The 17,518-nt window shown below is 31.5% G+C and overlaps 1 long non-coding RNA gene across 1 annotated transcript; it reads right to left on the bottom strand.

The window, feature by feature from the left end:
• Window positions 1-8,681: 8,681 nt before the first annotated feature.
• On the bottom strand, window positions 8,682-11,180 carry LOC139496137 (uncharacterized). The gene is made up of 2 exons (XR_011657547.1): window positions 10,822-11,180; window positions 8,682-8,850 (listed from the first exon to the last, which is right to left on the bottom strand). It is a non-coding gene; the product is annotated as an uncharacterized lncRNA (long non-coding RNA).
• Between the last annotated feature and the right edge of the window lie 6,338 nt (window positions 11,181-17,518).

The raw sequence follows: 17,518 nt of genomic DNA, 5'->3' as shown, positions 1-17,518 counted from the left end.
ATAATCAAGCTAAATATATTCATTGTGGCATCTCATACAAAAACTCTGAGGTAGATACTAGCAAACAGTATAAAAACAAAAATATTGTTATAAAAATCTACCAAGAAATGAGGTTTCAATGCAATGTTATTAGTTATAATATACATATAGATTGACATTCTTTAAACGCGATAAAAGAGGAATATATACAATGCAGTGATGGTTATGATAAACATTACATTATGCCATTCGTATATGTATTTGTTCATACACATTTGATTAAAATATCGTAGACAAAAGTTATCAATTGAATAAAACAAATGCTGTATTTGAGAAATAATTCATGGAAGCCATAGATTTGTTGGAAGTTTACACATGGCCTGGGTCGTGATATTCGAATTTTATCCTGAGCGTTATAGATATATCGAGAATTGTTTCACGGTTTTGTTTACAAAGCGAAAGAAGAACGTCATATTGTGATACAACATATACTTATTTTCATACCCTATAGGACTAAATATATCGTATTTGTTTCACAACTGAAACATTATCCTGTGAACGTCAGCTTCTAATACACCATGGTCATCAAGTATAGATTCTTAGTACTAACGTTATTTATCATCTTAATAACGTCTTATAGTATTCTTTTATTTTTATTTATGCATATTACATTTACTGTTTAGTCTGTTGTCATTGATACCCATTTGACGTGACACTGTACCTATACATTCCGTTATTGTGTTATTGGTGTTTGATAATTTTTGTATTCTTGTCTTTCATTTTTACGTATGTGCTTTTTCTACATTCCTTGTTGTGTTTCTTTGATACCTTTGACGTAGCTCTGTACATCTCGTCATTGTGTTTTCTGCTATGGCTAATTTGTGTTTTTCTGTTTTTAATATTTGCTAATGAGCTTTGTTTATTTTGGCAAAACTTTTAGGAATTTTGAATGATCATCAACCTCTACTAATTTGGCCTTTTTAGCATTTATTTTTTATTCGACCGTCACTGTTGAGTCTTTTATAGACGAAATGCGTGTCTGGCGTAAATATAAAACTTCAATCCTGGTATATATGATGAGTTTATTAATATTCTTTTTAGTGCTTCCTTGTTACATATCTGTTTGTGTTTATAGAATTTAAGATATAATTTAGAATGACAAAACAAACGCAAACATGTGTATACATTTTAATGATTTTGATAGAATTAATAAATAAATTGATGAATAATTAAATAGATAAATAAATTGATGATTAATTAGATAAATAAATGAATTGATTAAATAAAATTAGGAAAAGAAAAAAATATAAAAGAAGACAATGTGTATACTAAACAAGGAAAAAGAAAAAATACATTTACGCAAAGATTAATAATTAAATAAAATGGAGCCACCAACGTAGGAACATGCGGAAAGCTATGCCTAGCAAACAGCAGTGTGCAGCAGCAACGTCATCCTGGTAAACCAGCTTCCAAGTAAACAGTGGATGATTTTGATTTGCCAAATTGTGTATGTCGATTGAGTTGCCAAATATTCTGTATAAACCGAAATATTCCTAAATATGTGTATGTGGATTTTGCCAAAAAAAAATAATAAAAGGTTTTGTACGTACAAAAAAATAAGAATTTAAAATAGATAAAAATAAGGGTCTATGTATAAGTTAGACTGCTTTGTGCTAGCCTACTTATATTGAGAACTGTATAGTGATAGTGCACTGGAACACTGTCCGCAGGAAAACAAACAAACAAACACACCACGCTTACTTAAACTGGGTTAGCGCTAACCAGTTCTTGTTAATTACTATTTTTTAAGTCTTAGGTTTGACTTGCGGCTTTAATTGAGGAATGGTAAAATAGAAATTGGAATGTGGTGAAACTTTCATACAAATAAGAGGTTTATCTAGCTTTAACACCAGGTATAATCGACCATTTTCTACATTAGAAAATGCCTGTACCAAGTCAGGAATGTGACAGTTGTTTTCAATTCGTTTTATGTGTGTGAGCTTTTGATTTTACCATTTGATAAATTGAGACTTTCCGTTTAGTATTGCTTTTGTATTTAAATGGCAATAACCTTCATCAGCTCGCCGGATAAATCAGCATGCGCTCAAGATATTGGAATTGTGTGTGATGTTGACATATCAATGAGGAAGTGGAGATTAATTAAAAAACTAAAATTATTTTATGATCATTAAAAAAACAGAATCTCACATTTCAATTGAAGTCTTTACCGACGAACAATAGAACAAAATGTCTATAGTCCCTTGTTCCTCATTTCAGACTTAACTTTATAAGGTATCTCGATTAAAAGCAAAAATGTTATCTAGAACGAAATATTACCCCAATGTCGTTATTCTTTGGTTCTAACCTAATGTTAAGTAAATATATATTTTCTAAAATTGCTTTAATGTAAATATATCTCTATATAGACATGATATACCAGTTCTTATATAGTGTGCCTGCCTATTTGCTACAATAGAGCAATTTCAATAAATAAAAAACATATTTTACATAGAAAAACAAACGACTACAAACCCCACCAACGAAAAACCTGACAAGAACTTAAGTAATATGGAAGGTAAACAAGATCCTTGTCCACAAGTGGCATAGTGGTCTTTGTCAGGGTCACATAAATCCGATTAAAAAGACGCGACAGAAACCAATTTATCAGTCGAAAATAAACTATTAATGTAACGAATGCTGTGAAAAACCATAAAATTGAGAATGGAAATGGGGAATGTGTCAAAGAGACAACAACCCGACCAATTAAAAAAACCAGCAGAGGGTCACCAACAGGTCTTCAATGTAGTGAGAAATTCCCGCACCCGGAGGCGTCCTTCAGCTGGCCCCTAAACAAATATATACTAGTCCAGTGATAATGAACGCCATACTAATTTCCAAATTGTACACAAGAAACTAAAATTAAAATAATACAAGACTAACAAAGGCCAGAGGCTCCTGACTTGGGACAGGCGCAAAAATGCGGCGGGGTTAAACATGTTTGTGAGATCTCAACCCTCCCCCTATACCTCTAACCAATGTAGAAAAGTAAAGGCACAACAATACGCACATTAAAATTCAGTTCAAGAGAAGTCCGAGTCTGATGTCAGAAGATGTAACCAAAGAAAATAAACAAAATGACAATAATACATAAATAACAACAGACTACTAGCAGTTAACTGACATGCCAGCTCCAGACTTCAATTAAACTGACTGAAAGATTATGATTTCATCATATGAACATCAGGCACAATCCTTCCCGTTAGGGGTTTAGTATCATACCATCATAACATATATGAGAAGAACATAACCCGTGTCATGCCAACAACTGTTTTTAGAATAAATGTGTTTAGTTCCGCTTATAGATCCATCATTTATTCGAGAAAAAAAATTAGGAACCACAGAAATTTAAAAAAAAATAAGGAGCATATTACAATCAAAACCAGACGATTGGATTTAGTTCACGCATTGTGGCTGTTGACATTTATAAACAGAGGGTCTACTCAGACGGTTAACAAAACCAATAATTCGCCATCATTATGGAACATTAAAGGAGTAGGTCCGGTAAGGACCGATTTCATCTGACGACAGATTTTGAACACTTTTTAAACACTTAAGTGTCTATTTTAGTTGATTCAATTAGTTTATGTGAAAGATTTGAAATGATTTACTGATTTGAAATGGTATCACCAGCCCAGTAGCCAGTACTTCGGTACTGGCATGAAAATACTTTTTTGTTTGTTTTATTAAACTTTGCTGTTACAAAATGTTAGAAATTATTATAAAATAAGGAATGTATCTCCCTCATGCAAAGCTCTGATTCCTTTCACGGATTTGGCTATACTTTTTGGACCTTTTTGATTATAGCTCTTCATCTTTTATATAAGCTTTGGATTTCAAATATTTTGGCCACGAGCATCACTGAAGAGACATGTATTGTCGAAATGCGCATCTGGTGCAGGAAAATTAGTACCGTTAATGTTGTTACTCATTAAAAACGCCCCGATTCAAGCTTAAATATGAAAAACCTATCAAATATGTCATAAAATGTCACTTTTCAGACGGTTTTTGTCAAAAATGAAAGTGGCCGCATCCGTGGCAACCTTAATATATGTAATGGAAGTTTACACCATCCAAGGGCTGTAAAGGATAATTTGCATTTTGTCTTATAAAAGCAAGGTATTACATTACATCACATAAGGTATCTTTGTTATAATCAATGTTGCTAAGAACATTTTTTTTTTCATTTCTATTATTCCGTTACAACACGTTTTATCCTTTTGTGTGCTTCCTTTAATTTCAATATTGTTTTTCGTGTTCATCCATATGTTTTCTTCGTGAATATATTGTTTGTGTTCTTAATTGTTAGCTTGATTTCTGATTAATCGAAATATTACAAAAACAATATTTAGATTTTGAAAATAGTTAATGCTCTAATGACTTGGTATTTACCCTTCATTTGTCGTTTGTGTGTTAGCGTACAGGCAATTATTTACAAAACATATCTACAGCAGCCAAGTAACACATTATGATAGTTAAAACAAATCCCTTTCCCTCAAAACTTTTAGGAAATTTGGTCCTCAATGCTCTTCAACTTTGTACTTTATGTGGCCTTTTTAACTTTTTTGGAATCGAGCGTCACTGATGAGTCTTTTTGTAGACGAAACGCGCTTCTAACGTATATACAAAATTTAGTCTTGGTATCTAAGATGAGTTTATTCCCAACAATGCAACTTTTTTTAAACACATCTGTTTATCAAATTTAATTATATGAAGATACAACCGTAGTAAGAAACATCTTGTGGTTACCTATCGATTAAGCACAAGCTTATTATGACGAAAACACAGCTGTAGTCAGAAAGTATTTCGTCTGAAACTAATGGATGTTTCGTATTACTTACCAAATTGTGAGGGATACTAATTATCGTAATGAGACAGATTTTGAACGATACATAACTTCATTGATTAAATGTCGTCGCTTCTGATCAACTGAGTATGATATAATGACGTTCTAGATCAACTGATTAAAAGACAAACATACCTAATGTGCAATTTAGGTATTATAATCTAAGAAAATCTACGGAAATATTTAAAATTATATAGTATTATCTTAAATCTAGAAGAAAAGGCAAATGACTTATTGGTTGATTTGCATCGGTGCGTTCATAAACAAAACTGTTAATGAGAAAAAAATGAAAATATGACAGTCATTTAATGCTGCTAAGAAGTGAGTACATCTGTAATAAATACGTACATTAACCGTAGATCATGAGAAAATGTAAATTGCAAAAACAACTGAGCAACTAGAAAATACAAGATGTTAGTTTGATTAAATTGTTTAACCAACCCACACACATGTTTGAATAATGTCTTTTAACACGAATTGGTCATACGTGTGTCTAACAAATTTGTAGCTAGTTATACACATGGGTAAAATGATGATAGAGTTATTATTTTATTTTTACTGGCTACTGTACAATTTGTATGATTATTGTATAATGGATAAAGGTTGATGTAAATGGTATTTTACTGCGAAGAAAACATTAAGAAGCAAAGAAGCCTTACTCTGTAAGTCATACATACTACCTTGCATTTTTTAAACAAAACTTTTTGACAGTGATGTATAGAAAACATTTTTTTGCTTTATTATGCAGGATGCGTTTCCTTGTTTTATTTTATTTAGTCCTTGTTCTTGTTGATCAGTTGCATGCACATTGCATGCAGATGATATAAAGGACTTTACAACTACAAAAAAGTTTTTTGGAAAATTACAGCATTGCAATATATAAAAACCTATCACAAAAACTACTTTTGGAAAGAACTCATTTACGTCGTGTTGATATAGTATAAAACAATTGATTAAAAGATTATCGTTCGTCATCTCAGCGAGATTAATGTTCTCCCTCGAACAGATACGGCAAAAGTGAGAATGTTTTGATTGAAAACAGCACGTGCGCCCTTGATCGCTAGCGATTTTTTCATATCACTCTACTGTGCTGAGAACATTATTTATCACTCAATACGATCTAAGGAAAAATTTGTAATTTGAAGCAGATTTCAATCATTTCTTCAACAACAATAAATCGCAATTTGTTTATGTTTCAAAAGAGTGATCGACGAAAAGCTTTCATAATCAGCATTTCGTTCATTTATAAAATATTTATATATAAATATATTTATTTTAAAGCTTAATACGTGATATGGGCTTCGTTTGTTATTGAAGGCCGTACGGTGACCTATCTTTGTGAATTTCTGTGTCATTTGGGCTCTTGTGGAATTGTCTCTTTGGCAATATTACCACATCTTCTTTTTAAATCTACAATAAAAGTGATAAAAAGAAGATGTTTTTGTTGTGATCATACCTTTTCTTGATTAATTATTGTGACATACATGTGACAACTGACCGTTTGTACCACAAACTGAGTGCCAGGTTTGGTATCTCAAAATTAAACTTGTGTATTAAAAACAATTTAATGATGCGTTCACTAATAGCACAGAACCATCAATCCAAGTAACTGTGTTACTAATGATAGGGACTCTGTGGGATTTTTATAGGAGTATTTCGTAATTAATATCAATGTATTATTTGAATGTACCCTATGGCAGAAGAAATTTAACGTATATTGTTTCAGAAAATCATTTGACCTTTGACCCCTACCACGTGTCGGACTTTGATGACAATACAATTTTTGTCTGCCAAAATTTCTTCATCCTTAATGCCAACTGAATATACATGTACAAAAAGTGTAAAAATGTTGATAACTTAGATACATTCTCTTTAAAACTATGTTTTCTGTTTACTAAAGCTTATGTTGTAGTTATCAGCTTTTTCAAATGATTTAAAAAGGGAATAAACAGAGAGAACAGTAATGAGATTGAAAAACTGAAGAAGAAAAAATTTGACTAAAACTGAACATATTTAGCAGGGCAGTGGTTATTCTTATATTACTTAAAGTATGTTTATGATTGTAACTGATTTGGTGGAAATGACAAAAAAATAAGCATTTAAAACTGGAGAACACAAAGGAGAAAAGGGTGAGGAAAAAATGGGGGGTGGGGGGGGGGGGGTACGGTCGGACCACTTTTTTTAACTTCCGATTTCGGAAACGAAGTATATCATCATAGGGATATTTGGATTTAATTTAATCGAAATCGGGATTTATGTGTATTTACGTCCAGTAAATCAGGGTTTTCATTTATCGGGTATTAGTATTGTAATACTGAAAAGTAACCATCCCAAAGCTTCTGACTTTAATCCCCAAAAATGTTTTTGATTTTGGCGTTACACAATCTTGTTTCAATGCAATCTACAAAGTTATAAAAATGTCAGTCACTGTGGCGGTGCATGCAGGGGCAGATCCAGTCATTTTAAAAAGGTGGATTCCCAAAACTAGGACAAAAAGGAGAGTGTTGAGGGTTCCAACTATATGTTCCAATTTAAATGCATTAATCGTCCAAAAAAATAGGGGGGTTTCAACCCCCATAACCCTCCCCTTGGATCCGCCACTGCAGTGATCACCCATAACACAGAGCTAAATAGACTTTATAATAAAAAAAAATGGCACTCATACCACATCATCCTACATCTATTGACATAGTATCCTGACTACAGACTAGTTCAACAAAAGTTGCAGAGAGATGAAGAGTGATAATTCGTGTACAATGCACTATCAAGTAACCGAGGAACATTTTTGCCTTCTTTTTTTTTTATCTCAAACTAGACAACTTATTTATGTTTCTTTTAAGTTTTTGAATATAGCGCAGTATCTGTGTATATATAATCTGTTTTAAACTAGACTATATTGATAAGATACAGGGAATCTGCACAACAGACACTCAGACTGGTTGCTTTGAACAGTGCACATTCATCAATCAATGTATTTTCAAAAAATATAAAAGCATGTAATTTTATCGGGATTTTGCGATATTGTCATAATAAGGCTCTGGAAATCGAGATGAACAAAAGTAAACTCGGGATTTAGGAATTGGACCCATCTCAACCCCAACCCAACATAATGGAGCAGGTCTTATAGCAGTGCAAAAGGAAAAAAAATAATATACATGCAATTTTAAATGCATTAACATTAGTCCTATTTTAGGGCCTTTTGTAGAAGAGGGGCGAAAGATACCAGAAGAACATTCAAAGTCAAAAATCGAAAATAAACTGACAAATATCAATTGACCAGTATTAGCCAGTATTGACCACTTGCGGAGTATAATTGTCCGGGGCGGTAAATACCGGTAAATACCGGGGGGTGGTATTTACCGCCCAACCTTGACGCCATGGCTAAACATGAAAAAGATAAACAGACAAACAATCGTACACATGACACAACATAAAATACTAAAGAATAAGCAACACGAACACCATCAAAAACTGGGGTGATCTCAGGTGCTCCGGAATAGTAAGTATATCCTACTCCACATGTGGCACCCGTCTTGTTGCTCATGTTATAACAAATCCAGTGAATAGTCCAATTCGGAGGTCACATTTATGAAAGCGAAGAGGATTGTAGCTTACTATTCAGTGTCAGCCTACTTCGGCTCCGTGTTGAAGACCGTACTTAGATCTATAATGGTTTTTCTTTTTTGCAAATTGTGACTTGGATGGAGAGTTGTCTCATTGGCACTCATACAACATGTTCTTATACCTATTGATCGTGAATGCCATGTTTGCCAAGAAAAGATTAAATCATACTAAAAGATCAAGAATAAAATGCTTTATTTTGGGTATTTTTTTTCGTTGGCTTTATATAACAAGTACAAAGACAGGACAAAATAATTTTTCAAAATGTTCTAAATTAAGACTGAATAAAAAAAGTTCCTTCATCAAACAGCTAGTTCCATCTTATTGCTCAGCAGTTGTTTCACAACCTGAAAGTATAAAATAGAAGAAATAATAACCATTTGTTCTATACCTATATGTTTTAACAAACATGTAAACCCTTTTTCATTTTATATATAATCATTATAATATTAAAAAAAAAGTCAGGAGGATCAAAGATATAGATTGGTTAATTAATGCCAAGTCACAAATAGTTCATTATATTCAGGAGGATCAAAGATATAGATTGATTAATTAATCCCAGTGGCAAATATTTCATTACATTCAGGAGGATCAAAAATATAGATTGGTTAATTAATGTCAAGTGGCAAATATTTCATTATATTCAGGAGGATGCAAAGCATATATATCAAATTCTGTTTAGATCTGATGAATGCAAAATTTAAAAACAATTTCCAGTATTGTTTTCTGTAGTTGCAAACTGATATGATGTAACTTTGTCAATATTCCCATGTATTTGATTAACCTACTTTCATAAAAATGTTAAAATACTAAAAATATTTCAGACATTTTAAAATCCTGTTTATATGTATGTACCTTGTAGAAATTCTAAGAATTATGATTTTTTTTTGCTTATATGCCTGGCTTTATCATGTGTGGTTGAGTACATGCTGATTTTATGTTGTCAATTGGCCTGAGGTTTGCTTGTGAGAGAACAAGAACATAACTCATGAGTCATTGCAAGGATTTTTTTTTAATTCAGAAACAATATATCAGTTTCAATCTAATGCATTATAATTAAATTAAGTCTCCATCCAAAATAATTTATCAAACTCAAATATATGGAAACAATGAATTATCGATATCAAATTGCAACAAATGGACTTAAGATCCCGCTAACATATTTAACACCGCCACCGTTCTGTATGTATGTGCCTGTCCCAAGTCAGGAGCCTGTTATTCAGTAGTTGTCGTTTGTTTATGACTTACATGTTTGAATTTGTTCATTTTGTACACAAATTAGGTCGTTAGTTTTCTCGTTTAATTACATTGTCTTTTCAAGGCTCTTTACAGCTTTTCTATGTGGTATGGGCTTTGCTCATTGTTGAAGGCTATACAGTGACCTATAGTTGTTAAATTCTGTGTCTCTTAACTTAGTGTGGACAATTGTCTCATTGGCAATCATACCACATTTTCCTTTTTATAATAAATATTTTTACAATATTTGAACTACAAATCAAATTAAAAAAAAATCATTCTATTATTAATTAAAGGGCCCTTCAGTACATATTAATTACAAACAAGAAATTGTTATTTGACTATTTACATAATTATATTATTTTTCTCTGATTTGCCTAGCAAATAATATAAACATTACAGCCTTCTGTCATCTAACTATATAATACAGTTCATAGGGAATTATATTATGTCAGTTAAAAATATATGGAACTATATAGCTTATTTGTCCTGCCAACTCTGTATGAAGTTCTTTTTATTTATTATCCCGCATAGTGCCTCAAAAGTTTTACCTGGAAAGGGAATTAACCCATATATCTAAATTACAAACCAACAGAAATAATTTCTAGACCAGCGATTGAGTGATCAGTGTGAGTACATTAGAGTACATTACTATAGTTTTCTTCGTGATGAAATTGAAACACAGTATTAAATAAAAAATAATTGTTAATCACCGATACCAAAAGTTGTAAAATAGGAAGACACTTCTACAGAGCGCCGATTTTATTATTCGATCTAATCTGAATCCAATCAGAAAATATTTCGTGTGCTTTTGTGTAACGTCGTGAACGTTCACGGCTATCTATATTCTCCTTTTCTTAGACGAAACATACCATCTTTACTAGGATTGCGCCTTGCTCATGTAGAACAGATCAACACATATCCAACATGATTTTACGGAGAAAATATTCTAGATTTTTGAAAAGTATGGATCCCTCCGTTATTTTTAGAAATAACACTTATTATTTGGCAAAAACATAAAAAAATGTCGTTAATATTAATAATTTCCTACCTTCTTCTACAATTTTACACGAGATACTTACAAAATCAGATTCCTGGTTTATTTCTGCATTTGTGTGTGAATTTTCGTTGTCTGTTTACCTTTCTATAAATAGCGCGAGGAACGGAAAGGGATAGCATTTGTCTGTCTCGATAGCTGAAAACTGACGTTTACGGCAACTCTTATCGTAGTTCAAAGATTTGCTGCAAGCTTATATACACGTTGAAATATAAGATTATTACTGAATTTAAAAGCGCAGATACTGTAGTTTCTCAAGCTATTTTTATTTATTTTTTAGAGTGAGGGAAAAGTTGTTCATTTTGCAGTTACAAAAACGTTGCAAATGCAAAAAATGCATTGCGGCAGATATAGGTTTTTTAACGTGACGTTCCAACAGAGTCCCTACTAATGATAAAAACAACACTTATTCCTGCTGTCTTATTTGTCTTGACTAAAGTTAAATCGGTAGTTTCCTTCCTTCAGATGCTGTAAAAGCAACTTTGTTATACTGGTGTATTTTATTCTACATTTCGTCAGTACATTAGTTATTTCTTATGTTTAGCGCTATAAAACCAGGTTTAATCCACCATTTTCTACATTTGAAAATGCCTGTACCAATTCACGAACATGACAGTTTTTTGTTTCTTCGTTTTTTATGTGCTTTGTCATTTGATTTTGCCTTGTGATTATGGACTTTCCGATTTGATTTTCCTATTTTTGTGATTTTACTTTTTAGTAAGGCATTTGAGGAGAACGGCATTATTATCTACTCACAGCACTTTCTTAAACTGATACTGTAAGAAAGTGTTTCTTAATATTACCTACTATTTTATAACCAGAATGTTGACGTTACAGAAAATATGGTCTAATTATCAACAGAATTGAAACCAAAACTAAAAACGTCAAGTATATTAAACTATTGGTATCGTAAGTGTTAAACTTTTACCAGATCAAATTCAATATTTTTACATTAATCCAGAATGTTTGATGTTCTATATGCGCAATTTTAACAATGAGGTGATTCGGAACTGGATATGATTTACATACATTTTACATGATTGAATATACTACGATGATATAGAAACATTACAACAATGCATCAAAAATAATATTTGAAACTCGTCGAAATGTGGCAATTATTGCTGAATCAAAAGATGAATAGTTGGTTTATTACGCCTCATTAGGCAATATTGGCTTACAGATTATGGTCAAAGTTTTTTTTTCAAAATACAGACCTATGACTTTTCTTTCACACTATGGCACATGTATGATTCGAATATATCGACAGCCGTTCATAAACATATTATAAAAATATTGCTTGAACACATACTAAAATAAATAGACATTTAACAACGAGGATACTAGAATAAACTCATCATATATACCAGAACTAAATTTTGTAAATACGCCAGACGCGCGTTTCGTCTACAAAAGACAAACGAATGTGACAGTTTATTCATATGTACAAGGTATTCTGAGTACCCTTATTGATATATACTAATTAATTTAATAATGCAGTAAATTTGTAAGACTCAGATCGACCTCGGGTTTCTAATCGACGTGCTTTCCTCAAGTCGTTGCCCAAATATGACGTCACTGTTAAACATCCCCAAATCGACAGCCAATGTTATTCCTATCCAATCGACCTCCATAGTGTGGCTTTTCTAATCGAACATATTAGTTTTTTCTTTTATTCCGCTGTTTTTCTCTCATTGTTGATGTGTTTCTGTCGGTTTTAGTTTGTAACCTGGATTGTATTGCCGTACCAAAATATGACTATATTTATACTACTATTGCCTTTATTCATTATGTGTTATGATATGTTATAAATGAGATTATTTTCTGTCACTGAACATTTTATAATAATAAGTTTTAAAAGAGATTGGACAACAAAGTTTTTCAGGAAGAAAATATATTCTTGTTTTTTTTTTAAATAGAGTAAGAAGATAATAAGCTGATTGTGATAGAAAGACGGACAATGACAAATGGTCAAAAGTAGGTTAATCTTTCTACAGCTAACATCAATTTGTTTTATAATGCAAGTGCATGCACAGAATGGACATGCCATTATAATCATGGTATTCTGTTACCAATACGTAGAACATAATTTCCTTAAGCATATAATTATACTACAGCTTTACCGGAAATTAAACAATGTTAACGATGTCAGTTTCTAATCGAAGATAAATGAACGGTCAATACATTGATTAGACTTACTGAACGATATCTCCATCTGTCTACAACATACATCAAGCTAAAAGACATTTGAAATGGAACATTTTTTCATTGTGCTATTTCATAGAGAAATTCTTGTGGTAGGATTTAGGCAAAAATTACAATAACAAAAATATAGAACCTTGAAGAAAATTCGGAACGAGTATAAACATATGCATATTTTTTTTTTTTTTTTTATCAAAATCAGTATCCTCAAAAAGGTTGAAGAACTTGTCTTCATTCTTTTCTTTTCGCTTGTTATAAAAATCTACCAAGATCTGACATTTCAATGCAATGTTATAATTTATAACATACATATATATTGATATTCCTTAACCTCGGCTCAAGGGGGTTTTATGTAACTGTTGCTTTTCGTAATCCAATCTTGAATATCAGACTTAAAAATTCGAAAATTCAATTATATCGATTAACAAATCAAATTGTCCACTGATACGAATGTAAGAATATATACTTAACGATTCAAGGGATATGTGTACCAAAAGAGGGACGAAAGATACCAGTTGACAGTCAAACTCATAAATCGAAAATAATCTGACAACGCCATGACTTATAATGAAAAAGACAAACCGAAAAATAGTAGTACACATGACACAACATAGAAAAATAAAGAATAACCGAAACGACCTCCACCTTAAACGCAAAAGATCAGCAGGGATATGTTTTGTGTAAGTAAAAAAATATATCGACATTGTGTTTGTATCAACTCATCCGGTAACATTTTTTTTCAAGAGACGGAATACATTGGAATGGAGCTTTGGAAACATGTACAGTGTTAGGTATCAATCTAGTTCCACATGTTTGTATACATTGTTCTCTCAATTATTCATTTAATAATGATTTTTCGATTTCTAAAACGGCTAAGGTTTGTACAAGTAGTTAAATAGTATTATAATCTCCGAGACAGTTTGATACAACTAGAATTAAAAAGTGATATCATGCAATAAATAGTTGGATATTTTCAATGATAAATAATAAACGTCTTAACCGACTTAGATTGTTCAAATTATTATATGTGGTTAATTCGAAATAATTTGGTTCAATTTTGTCAGATTTAAGAATATTTTGAGAACACATTACTGCATTTGTAAAAACAAAAATAAAAGAAGTATTGCCAACTTTAAATGCCATATACATTATTCAAAAGAACACGTCCACATGATGAATTTAAAAAATCGCGTTTCACCTAAAGTCATTGCCGACGAAGAATAGAAAATAACTCGAGAGTCCCTTCTTTCCCATTCCAGGCTTTATTGTATAAGGTGTCTCAAATGAAAACCCACATGTTATTTAGAAAGAAATATACCCCCAATGCCGTTATAAGATTATTCTCTATTTCTAACCTAATGTTAAACCAATATATATTCTTTAATTTTAATTTAAACTGTAAATGTATCATTATAAATAACACTACATATCAAACGAGATATTTAGTAATACGTTTAAAACTGGTTTTAAATGCTGGTCTTATGAATGCCGACAGTTTCTGAGAACTCTTTAGTTCTCCAAGTTATCTGTAGTTATATTCGGCAAAAAATATTCAGAAACTTGATACGCACGTGCAATAAAAGGAAGGATTACCAACGTTTACTTGTCAATACTTTGTTAACTGTTCTCAAGCTTATCTTTAAATTACATAAATGAATAACACAAATTGTAATAAAATGTTGCATATTTTCTCTTATAAGCAATAAATAAAACGGATTTTCGTTATTTGTTAAGCTTTACTATGGTCTCCAGGGAACATGTAACTAATCGAAATTTGAAAAAAAAATATCTTGAAATTTGTTATGAAACTTTTTGCTCAATTTTCTTACTCAAACACATCTGTTGGTTACCTTTTATTATATGAAGATAACACCTCGGGGTTTAACATTTTAGGATCACCCATTGTGTCCTCAAACACTTATTATGACGAAAATACATCCAGCTCTAATCAGAAATTATTTCGCCTGAAACATTTGAAAGTAATAAAAGTTTGTTATTGCTTACAAAAACGTCATGGACGCCAAATCTCCTAATAAGACAGCTTTTTAACGAAACGTTACTTTATTGATTAACTGTCGTCGCTTATGATTAACTGATTATGATATAATGACGTCTTAGACCAGCTGGTTAGGAAGAAAATAATATGTAAAATTGAAACTCTTAAATCCAAGAAAATTCTACGAAAGTTTTATCAATAAATAAAATTATCTCTGTTCTAGAAGAAAATGCAAATTCATTATTAGTTAATTTGCATCGATGCTTTCATAAACAAGACAAGTGATGACTAAAAACAAATGAAACAGAAATTTGACAGTATTAAATGCTACAAAGACGTGACTACATATGAAATGAATATGTTAATGAACCGGCGTTCAGGAGAAAATGTAAATCGTATAGCAACTGGTCGACTACCAAAAACAAGATGTTTGTTTTATCAATTCGCCGTTTCAGAATCTAATGCATTCTGGGTAATATTTTCAAAAGTGTACACCAAAGCGTGGTGATTGGTTTAAAACGTCCCAAACAATTAAAATTCAGCCAATGACGTGACGTTATTTTCATTTTGGGGTACGAACAATGAAATTACCCATAGTGCTTTAGATTCTGAAACGGCCTATTGTTTTACAAGCCACAAAATGTTGCTCTTAATGATTGAACATTTGTTTGCGTATTAATATTCCAGCTACATTTAATCAAAAACATAGACAAAAGTATAAAAGCGTTATATTGTTTTAGTCTTTATTCGTTACTATACAATTTGTATGATTTTTACATGGATAGAGGTTACCTCATGTGATACTTACTGCAAAGAAAAACATTTATAAGCAAACACACATTATTCCTTATACATATCTGCTTACCCTTCCGGAGTACCTGAGACCACCCCTAGTTTTTGGTGGGGTCCGTGTTGTTTTTTCTGTAGTGTTTTATGTTGTGTCATGTGTACTATTGTTTGTCTGTTTGTCTTTTCATTTTTAGCCATGGCGTTGTCAGTTTATTTTCGATTTATGAGTTTGACTGTTCCTTTGGTATCTTTCGTCCCTCTTTTATTTCTAAAGGTCATTCACACTACCATACATCAGTCATGTGACAAATAAAAATAATAAAGGCCCTATCACTTAAGCTGTAAGATAACAGAGAGTATTCGTCGAAAAGCTTTATCTGTTTTTATATAAAAACAAAATGTAAACCAAACTAGTCTTGTATTTATATGGTAAATAATAGGTACACAATAGTTAAAAAGCGTTAGCTGCATACTTCATCAAATGTTGAATAACATTATGTTTGTGCATAAGTCGATTGAATATTAATAAAAATGATAAGTCCATTCCTTTTAAATTTAATTTCGATAAGCTGGGGCGCGGAATCATTTACTGAAAAGTCAAGTTTATACTATATGTTTGTATTTTTTTTTTATGAACGTCTATAACAAATCAATGTTGTTGTTGTTATAATACTTTCTCTTTAATTATTACTGTGACAGAAATGTGACAACTCATAATTCGAGCCACAAAATCAATGGTTCAATATATCAACTTAGAAATAGTGTAATAAAAACAATTTAATATTGAGTTCACTTATAGTATTGCATCATCTCTCCCACTAACTGGGTTACTAATGCATTGTTATACAACCCTCAACCATTATGTCTTATTTCTTTTCACTGATGTTAAATCGGGAGTTTTCTTCCTTTTAGTGTGGTAGAAACAACTACTCTACCCTTATGGATGTGTTTTACTTAATTGTTCATCGGTAAATGACTTGTCTGCATGATGTTACAATTGAAGTTTTTTATTAATTGCAATTGGGGACTAGGGCATAATTATTTTTCAACTCACTGAAAACTGATTCTGTAAGAAATTATTTCTAAATAATAATTACTGTTTTACAACAAAATTGTTGATGTGAGTTACACAAAATCTATTATAGTGTGCAATAAGAATCGAGATCAAAACTAAAGACGTCAAGCACAATTAACTGCTGTTAGCTTTAGTGACTTAATTGACAAATGTAACACTGAAGTAAATAGGAACTGGAAGTTATTTATATTCATAATTGAGATTAATCCAATGATACAACAATCAATTGTAAATGGTATTTACAATACATGGAAACGTGGCAATTATAGATTGATTGAATGATCAATTGTTGGTGTTTAACGCCTCTGAGTATGCAATATGGGTTTAAAGGTTATGGACAGGATTTTATTTTATCAAAATATAGACGGTGGTTTTTTTTTCTCACTCTATGCTCTGAATATATCAACAGAAGTTCATACACAAATAAACTGGTATTTATAATTTATTTTGAATGCCGATTTAATTTAATTTGTCTAATAGTAATTTTTCGCATTTTATATATCACAAACTATCAACGGTAATATGTCTGTCCTTGACTCGTAATGCCAGTTATAGAAGGTGTTTTTTTTTTTTTGCATTGTTACGTAATGCTTTTCTCAATAAAATTATTTCAAATTTTGAAAATATGTGAAAGATAGGATAATTGTTGATGGGCAGTCC

The sequence above is a fragment of the Mytilus edulis genome, chromosome 11, assembly GCF_963676685.1.
Source record: "Mytilus edulis chromosome 11, xbMytEdul2.2, whole genome shotgun sequence".
Classification (NCBI taxonomy): Eukaryota; Metazoa; Mollusca; class Bivalvia; order Mytilida; family Mytilidae; genus Mytilus; species Mytilus edulis.
Note: the sequence above shows the minus strand (reverse complement) of the source record. Positions and strands in the feature narration are given on the sequence as shown.